At 42.1% G+C, this 9,861-nt stretch overlaps 1 long non-coding RNA gene across 1 annotated transcript; it reads left to right on the forward strand.

Moving 5' to 3' along the window:
* The first annotated feature begins 5,107 nt into the window (after window positions 1-5,107).
* On the forward strand, window positions 5,108-6,690 carry LOC147982779 (uncharacterized). The gene is made up of 3 exons (XR_015614898.1): window positions 5,108-5,569; window positions 5,714-6,291; window positions 6,499-6,690. It is a non-coding gene; the product is annotated as an uncharacterized LOC147982779 (long non-coding RNA).
* The last annotated feature ends 3,171 nt before the right edge of the window (window positions 6,691-9,861 follow it).

A 9,861-nucleotide genomic window follows, 5' to 3' on the forward strand; every position in this document is an offset into this window, starting at 1 on the left:
TATCATGGACATCTTTTATGATTGGGAGCACTCATTAAAATATGACATTCTAAAAACTTGATGTTGGACAAGGAAGACAACGTAATGCGTTATGTTTTCTTATATCTGAGATAAAGTATATTGTCATGGATCATCCAACATATTGAGCTTGCCTTTCCCCCTCATGCTAGCCAAATTCTTAGCACCAAGTAGAGATACTACTTGTGCTTCCAAAACCCTTAAACCAGTTTTGCCATGAGAGTCCACCATATCTACCTATGGATTGAGTAAGATCCTTCAGGTAAGTTGTCATCGGTGCAAGCAATAAAAATTGCTCTCTAAATATGTATGATTGATTGGTGTGGAGGAAATAAGCTTTATACGATCTTGTGATGTGGAAGAAATAAAAGTGACAGACTGCATAATAAAGGTTCATATCACAAGTGGCAATATAAAGTGACGTTCTTTCGCATTGAGATTTTGTGCATCCAACCATAAAAGCGCATGGCAACCTCTGCTTCCCTCTGCGAAGGGCCTATCTTTTATTATTATCCTCTACCTTATGCAAGAGTCATGGTGATCTTCACATTTCCTTTTTACATTTTATCCTTTGGCAAGCACAGGGTGTTGGAAAGATCCTGATAGATATATCTAATTGGATGTAAGTCAGCATGAGTTATTATTGTTGGCATTACCCTTGAGGTAAAAGGTTGGGAGGCGAAACTATAAGCCCCTATCTTTCTCTGTGTCCGATTAAAATTCCGTAACCACAAGTATTGCGTGAGTGTTAACAATTATGGAAGACTAAATGATAGTTGAGTATGTGGACTTGCTAGAAAGCTCTTACATAGACTCTTTCTGATGTTATGATAAATTGCAATTGCTTTAATGACTAAGATTATAGTTTGTTAGTTCTCAATAAAGTTTCTGATTCATACTTTTGCATTGTGAGTAGATTATTACTTGAGCATAAGAATTCATATGACAATATCCATATATGTTGCTGTTATGAGAATAATCATGATGCCCTCATGTCCGTATTTTATTTTTATTGACACCTCTACCTCTAAACATGTGGACATATTTATCGTTATCGGCTTCTGCTTGAGGACAAGCGAGGTCTAAGCTTGGGGGAGTTGATACGTCCATTTTGCATCATGCTTTTATATCGATATTTATTGCATTATGGGTTGTTATTACACGTTATATCACAATACTTATGCCTATTATCTCTTATTTTACAAGGTTTACATAAGGAGGGAGAATGCCGGCAGCAGGAATTCTGGGCTGGAAAAGGAACAAATATTAGAGACCTATTCTGCACAACTCCAAAAGTCCTGGAACTCCACGAAAGTCATTTTTGGAAATAATAAAAAATACTGAGTGGAAGAAATACGTCAGGGGGGCCACCACCTGTCCACGAGGGTGGGGGCGCGCCCTACCCCCCAAGGCGCGCCTCCCTGCCTCGTGGGCCCCCCGTTGGCTCTCCGGTGGCCATCTTCTGCTATATGAAGTATTTTGTCAAGGAAAAAAATCACAAGCAACCTTTCAGGACGAGACTCCGTTGCCACGAGGCGGAACCTTGGCGGAACCAATCTAGGGCTCCGGCAGAGCTGTTCTCCCGGGGACACTTCCCTTCGGGAGGAGGAAATCATCGCCATCGTCATCACCAACGCTCCTCTCATCGGGAGAGGGCAATCTCCATCAACATCTTCACCAAAACCATCTCCTCTCAAAACCCTAGTTCATCTCTTGTATCCAATTCTTGTCTCCAAGTCCGGGATTGGTACTAGTAGGTTGCTAGTAGTGTTGATTACTCCTTGTAGTTGATGCTAGTTGGTTTATTTGGTGGAAGATCATATGTTCAGATCCTTTATGCATATTAATACCCCTCTGATTATGAACATGAATATGCTTTATGAGTAGTTACGTTTGTTCCTGAGGACATGGGAGAAGTCTTGCTATTAGTAGTCATGTGAATTTGGTATTCGTTCGATATTTTGATGAGATGTATGTTGTCTAGCCTCTAGTGGTGTTATGTGAACGTCGACTACATAACACTTCACCATTATTTGGGCCTAGAGAAAAGGCATTGGGAAGTAATAAGTAGATGATGGGTTGCTAGAGTGACAGAAGCTTAAACCCTAGTTTATGCGTTGCTTCGTAAGGGGCTTATTTGGATCCATATGTTTCATGCTATGGTTAGGTTTACCTTAATACTTTTGTTGTAGTTGCGGATGCTTGCAATAGAGGTTAATCATAAGTGGGATGCTTGTTCAAGTAAGAACAGCACCCAAGCACCGGTCCACCCACATATCAAATTATCGAAGTACCGAATGCGAATCATATGAACGTGATGAAAACTAGCTTGACGATAATTCCCATGTGTCCTCAGGAGCACTTTTCTCTATATAAGAGTTTGTCCAGGCTTGTCCTTTGCTACAAAAAGGACTGGGCCACCTTGCTGCACTTTATTTACTTTTATTACTTGTTGCTCGTTACAAATTATCTTATCACAAAACTATCTGTTACAACTTATTTCAGTACTTGCAGAGAATATCTTGCTGAAAACCGCTTATCATTTCCATCTGCTCCTTGTTGGGTTCAACACTCTTACTTATCGAAAGGACTATGATAGATCCCCTATACTTGTGGGTCATCAGTAGATGCCTCTGGTGGTTTGGGAATATATGTGAATATATAGGAGGAAGAAGTAGGTCACGGGGCTCTCGGGGTGGCCACAAGCCCTAGGGGCGCGCCCCTGATGACCCACAAGTATAGGGGATCTATCGTAGTCCTTTCGATAAGTAAGAGTGTCGAACCCAACAAGGAGCAGAAGGAAATGATAAGCGGTTTTAGCAAGGTATTCTCTGCAAGCACTGAAATTATAGGTAACAGATAGTTTTGTGATAAGGTAATTTGTAACGAGCAACAAGTAACAAAAGTAAATAAAGTGCAGCAAGGTGGCCCAATCCTTTTTGTAGCAAAGGACAAGCCTGGAAAAACTCTTATATAGAGAAAAGCGCTCCCGAGGACACATGGGAATTATCGTCAAGCTAGTTTTCATCACGTTCATACGATTCGCGTTCGGTACTTTGATAATTTGATATGTGGGTGGATCGGTGCTTGGGTGCGGTCCTTACTTGGACAAGCATCCCACTTATGATTAACTCCTATTGCAAGCATCCGCAACTACAAAAGAAGTATTAAGGTAAACCTAACCATAGCATGAAACATATGGATCCAAATCAGCCCCTTACGAAGCAACGCATAAACTAGGGTTTAAGCTTCTGTCACTCTAGCAACCCATCATCTACTTATTACTTCCCAACGCCTTCCTCTAGGCCCAAATAATGGTGAAGTGTCATGTAGTCGACGTTCACATGACAACACTAGAGGAGAGACAACATACATCTCATCAAAATATCGAACGAATACCAAATTCACATCACTACTAATAGCAAGACTTCTCCCATGTCCTCAGGAACAAACGTAACTACTCACAAAGCATATTCATGTTCATAATCAGAGGGGTATTAATATGCATATAGGATCTGAACATATGATCTTTCACCAAATAAACCAACTAGCATCAACTACAAGGAGTAATCAACACTACTAGCAGCCTACAAGTACCAATCTCAGACTTAGAGACAAGAATTGGATACAAGAGATGAACTAGGGTTTGAGAGGAGATGGTGCTGGTGAAGATGTTGATGGAGATTGGTCCCCTCCCGATGAGAGGAGTGTTGGTGATGACGATGGCGATGATATCTCCCTCCCGGAGGGAAGTGTCCCCGGCAGAATAGCTCCGCTAGAGCCCTAGATTGGTTCCGCCAAGGTTCTGCCTCGTGGCGGCGGAGTCTCGTCCCGAAAGCTTGCTTATCATTTTTTTTCTCGGACGAAAGACTTCATATAGCAGAAGATGGGCACCGGAGGGCCGCTAGGGGGCCCACGAGGCAGGGGGCGCGCCCCCCACCCTCGTGCCCAGGGTGTGGGTCCCCTCTGGTATTTTTTCGCTTAGTATTTTTTATTATTTCCAAAAATAACTTCCATGGAGTTTCAGGACTTTTGGAGTTGTGCAGAATAGGTCTCTAATATTTGCTCCTTTTCCAGCCCAGAATTCCAGCTGCCGGCATTCTCCCTCTTCATGTAAACCTTATAAAATAAGAGAGTGTAGGCATAAGTATTGTGACATAATGTGTAATAACAGCCCATAATGCAATAAATATCAATATAAAAGCATGATGCAAAATGGACGTATCAACTCCCCCAAGCTTAGACCTCGCTTGTCCTCAAGCGAAAGCCGATAACGATAAATATGTCCACATGTTTAGAGATAGAGGTGTCGATAAAATAAAATACGGACATGAGGGCATCATGATCATTCTTATAACAACAACATATATGGATATTGTCATATGATTTCTTTTGCTCAAGTAATAATCTATTCACAATGTCAAGTATGAATCAGAAACTTCGTTGAGAACTAACAAACTATAATCTCAATCATGGAGGCAACTGTAATTTATCATAACATCAGAAAGAGTCTATGTAAGAGCTTTTTAGCAAGTTCACATACTCAACTATCATTTAGTCTTTCACAATTGCTAACACTCACGCAATAGTTGTGGTTACGGAGTTTTAATCGGACACAGAGAAAGATATGGGCTTATAGTTTCGCCTCCCAACCCTTTACCTCAAGGGTAATGTCAATAATAGTAGTTCATGCTAATTTACATCCAATTGGAGATATATATATATATATATATATAGGACAGAGCTATTCTGTTACCAGTAACAAAATATTATTCTGTTACCCCTCGGCCCTTATAGAGGCCCGGTCCATTTTGCACGCACCGGTGCTATCGATGTGGCACGAAACGGAGAAAAAGCCCACCCACTCCCCAGCTTCTTCTCGAGTCCACCCGCCGCCAGCGCCGCCCCCTGCTCCCACGCGCCGCCGGCCCCTGCCTCCCTGCTTCCCCGTGCCGCCGGCTCCGCCCCCTGCTTCCACCCACCTCCAGCGCCGCCCCTCTGCTTCCGCCGCGCCACCGGCCCGCCTCCCCGCTGCTTCCACCGGAGCGCCGCCCCCTGCTTCCACCACACCGCCGGCCCACCTCCCCACTGCTTCCAATGCGCCGCCGCCCCGCACACAACCTCCTGGTTGCCACTCGCGTCGCCGACGCTTGCCCAACCTCCTAGCCGTACTCCCCTTGGCGCTGCTCGCGCCACCGCCCTCCTCCCTTGGCCGCCGATGGCGCCGCGCTCCCCTGTCCTCCAGCTCGCGCCGCCGGTCCCCTGCAGTCCCCCTGCCCCCCAGCTCGCGTCGCTGGTCCCACCACCTCCCTCCCTCCCCGTGCGCCGGCCACCTTCCTCTCTTTGCCACGGCCGCTGTCCTCCCCCGCCGCCATGCCCCCAGCCACCTCCTTCCCTCTCCACCACGCGCGGGCGATGAGCTCGTCCTCCAACTCCGCCATCCTCCTATCCCCGCTGCAGTACGAACTACATCAGCATTCTAGTTGAAGCTGGACAAAAGGTCCGTCCTGAATTAGCTAATATGGCCGTGGAGCACCAGCCCCTTCTTTGGGTAGGTTTTTTGTTGGATCACTCGTTTTCAAGATATACACATTTGCTGATTCTTTGTTGTGCATCCATTAATTTCCTTACCCGAAGATATTGTTGAAAGCCATCTTGTTGAGTTGGGTCTGAATATTAGTATTACATTTTGCAGGTTATCGTGATGGATACAGAGGGCATAGTGGTGGTCGGTTGTGGAGCTGACTTTAAAATATTCAGTTGTTGCATAGAGCGATATTTGACCTTTCTTTGTACAGATGATTATGTGTTTCCGTCTCACTGAATCTTTTGGCTAGTGTCCGGTAAAGGTGGATTTATATACTTCTTGATCTCTGTTGTTGACTGAAGCTTTTTAGCCCATTTTGTCTAGCAGCTAGAAATGTGTCATAGTCTTGCAATTTCAATAGAAAATAGTCCAGTTGTCTGTTTTGCTGAGTGGCAGCGAAACTCATATTTGGTCCCATCAGCTTCTCAGCAGCTCTTGCTGTACTGGTCCAAGATCTTATGGTAAATAAGACCTGCCAGAAGAATTGATTTTGTTCTGACATTTGGAGTTTGAGTTGTGGCTGCCCAGAGCAGGGGAATCAACCTGGAGGATGCTGCTGTTAAGATGAATGTTTGATTGGCGAATGCTTACATTCCCTATTTATTTGGCGGGCACAAATCACATGCGAATAGGGTTTTTTGCAAGTTCAATGGAGAGGTTTGAAGTCGAGCAGAGCTGTGAATCTGGTGGGGCCCGGAACCAAGTTCTAGCTATACCTCTCCTTTTTTTGGGTTGTAGTTATGTGTTTGTCAAGCAACTTGATTCACTACGGTTTCTGTTTATAATTTGCTAACGGCTGATTCTTTGCTGTGCATCCATCTTCCGACATGTGTCGACTTTGCTTCATTCTAGATTGTATAACACATTACTTCTTTTTGGTGTGTGCACTGCAGGAGTGTTTTTGTTCCTAGATCATTTGCTCAACGACAGAATTGTGTATCGCACAGTACATGTATTACTACTATGAAGGTTCAGAAATAAGAACTCGAAGAAGTATTGACAGCATAGCTACTGTATATTCAAGGAGTCGGGTTTTGCTCCTGCGTCATCTCGTCTCCTCCGTTCAGCAAAATCCTCTAGATAAGTTCACACATATGGTTTTGTTCTTTCTATAATTCTTGAGTCCAGACTCCTTCGTTTTTTGTTCCTGAGAAATTAAATAAACCTGTAGAAGTTTGGGGTATAAAATTTTGTAAGTTCGAAATCAGGAAACTGGTAAGTGCAGACAAAACTAAAACTGTCAAAGAACATGAGAGTGTTTGTCAAAGAACTGAGGCTTCCCCACGACAGTACAAACTTTTTAAATGTTTGAATTTTGTTACAGCAAAAACTGATGGGTGGCAAGATGAATATAATTATTATTAAAAGTTTCTTTTTGAACTTCTCGGGTTAATATACATGAACTTGATTATCTTTTTAACCAGTTAAATATACATGGTTGGCAAGATGACTATAGTTGTTATAGCAAAAATAGTACATTTTTTCAAGAAAAGTTTCTGTTTGAACTTCTCCGATTAATATAGATGAACTCAATTATCTTTTTAATATGCACTCACATGAGCTCGTTTGGATTTGTGTGTATATTGGTAACACAATCATTGAGATCTGGAGAGATCGTAAGTTCAGTCGGCCTTGCCATCACGAGCGGGTTCAGTTCGATCTCGCATAGTGAGCAGGTCCCCGATGGTGTGTGCGTCAGGTCTACTCGCACGAGTGGACGTCAGATCGCGCAAGTGGGCAGGTCCCCAATGGTAAGAACTAAGAACTTGTTCTATTCCTGCTGCTATCAAGCTGTTTGTTGATATGCTTACAAGAAATGAAATATCCTTTTTGATGTTTCTTTGTTGCCAAATAAAAAGCTAATATTTACGGACATGTGCAGTATAAAAATTTGTTATGGAGTAGTACACATTTTAAAACTTTTATATAATTGCAAAAAATACAAGTATTCTCATTCCCAAAAACCTACAAAAAAACATCAACTTATATTGATAGTTTTGGTTCTAGTCCTTATGGCCCGGTTCTAGTAACTGTGTCGCCCGTGCGTTTTAGTTTTTTGTTATCTCTCCTGGATGCTTTTGAAGAGCTTCAATTGTTTTTAGTTCATCTTTTGAATTCTTTTCAGTACATCTACTTACCAATCGTAAGTCCAGTTTTCTTTGTGTTTCCATGCTATTTCTATAGCACAACATGTGTGTGTGGTTATGTTAATGAGCGCATGTAACAAAGTTTATTTTGTAAGTTCAGAGAAGCAACGAGGTAAAAGCAAAACACTAAAACCATGCAATTCTTGTAAGATATCTGAAAGTTCAACAATAAAAATTATATAAGTTTAGTCTCAAGTGGAGAGAAGTTCCTGCATCTCTGTATGCCCGTGGATGCTTGTGTGCTATAGTTGCTTTCTCCCCTTCCTGTACATGCTGCTACTCACCTTTTTATCTCTCCTATGCGTTGTGTTGCACTACTGCAGCTCGATCCAGGAGGTGCTAGCTCATGCTGGCTGGAACTAGGATGCAAAAGGGTTGACGGATCCATGCCGCACAAGCACTGGTGCTCTACTTTCTTCTTACTTTGTGTTCTAATTTGCTTTCTTATTATTTTCAGTTTGCGAGATACAAAAAAAAGTTAAAAAAATGTTGTGCCTGGAGTTCATATTATTTGCTACCCCGTGATGTACGTCTATAGTTTCTCCCTCCAAATGTGTTGATCCATGTGGTTGTATTTTCTGTGTTTCTCCCTCCAAACGTATGCAAGTAGAGAAGTTGCACACAAACAGAAGTTTTTTTAGTGAGAATAATGCATACTGTCTTCTATAACTCATTTCACTTCACGGTTTGTTCCACCTGTTTGTTGTTTCCTATTTATCCTAATTCCTAAATGTTCTACTCAACTTCAGCGCCATGCTCAGTCCAACCCCGTGGCTTCAGGGTGGCCGAGTTCGTCGCGACCATCAGTTCGGAGACCTGCGTCACTGCTCGTGTCACTACCATGGCCACCTGCATCACTGCGTGATCCGTCAACAGCCTCTTGCACAAGGAAAAGCAACAGGAGTAGAGGCGTCTGAGATGCTCTGTCCTGGCGACTGTGAGAAAGGCAAGTGCTTATGCGGCTTTTGCTGAAGAAGAAAGGCCTAGCTTAACTGGCGTAGCAGTACTCAAATCAGGTGTTGATGTTGTGGAGGCTTTGGATCTTTCCCTAGTTGCTTGACTCCAATAATTATGCCTTTTGACATTGTGCCATTTTGTCGTCCTTTGGCCTTGTATCAAACTTCTAGTCATCTTGTTACATCAGTTCAAAAGCATAGAGGTGGTAATGCTGTAGCGATCTTGTTACATCTTGTTACGTGTATTATGTGTGGAAAATATTTCTGTCAGATGAAAGGAAAAATGGTTTAATTAAAAATATTGATCAGTACGAGTTAAAAGTGGTGGTCCGTTCGGAATAAAAGAAATGACAGAAATTCAAATTATAAAAGTTCAAGCAAAAAGAAACCCCATGCAATTCAAGTGGTAAAAAGTACAAGTCGTAAAATTAGAGAAGTTCAGAACATCGTTGTAAAAAAATGAGTAAAAAGAAAACATGCGAAACATTTTCTTCGAGTTCAAAACATGCCAAGACACGCGACAGCCACCCCAGTTCGGGCGTAGTAAGTACCCCAGTACGAGTTAAAAACGGTGGTCCGTTTGGAATAAAAAATGGCAGAAATTCAAATTGTAAAGTTCAAGCAAAAAAAGAAACCCCATGAAAATCCTGCTTAGTAAGTACCTCAGTACAAGTCGTAAAATGAGAGAAGTTCAGAACAACGTTGTCAAAAAAATGTTGAGTTAATAAAAAGAAATAAAACAAACACATTTTCTTTTTGAATAAAATATCATTCAGTTCGATGATACAAACCATACAAGTACAGTGGCGACGATACAGTAAACAGTTGAAAGCTTACGAGAAAAATATTACCCAAAAAACAGAGCAAAGTCTAGTTGGTGAAAACATGTTTAGTACAAACCCATGCAAGCATCAGCACAAGTACCCCTTTTTCGGAACCATTCAAAATTACTCTACAAAAAATAGCTCAGTATAAACATACACATATATCAGTACGACTACTCTGTTTTTCAGACGAGAAACAGCAGGATCCTGTTATGTCGTATTCAAAATTACTCTTAAGTGGTTACGAAGTAGAGAAAACGTTCAACATGACTAAGTTTCGCATTTTCGATAGCTATCCAACGGTATATTATTTGTCATATTTCAACAAA

This window comes from Triticum urartu, chromosome 2A (assembly GCF_056163025.1).
Source record: "Triticum urartu cultivar PI428250 chromosome 2A, HENAU_Tu73, whole genome shotgun sequence".
Taxonomy (NCBI): domain Eukaryota; kingdom Viridiplantae; phylum Streptophyta; class Magnoliopsida; order Poales; family Poaceae; genus Triticum; species Triticum urartu.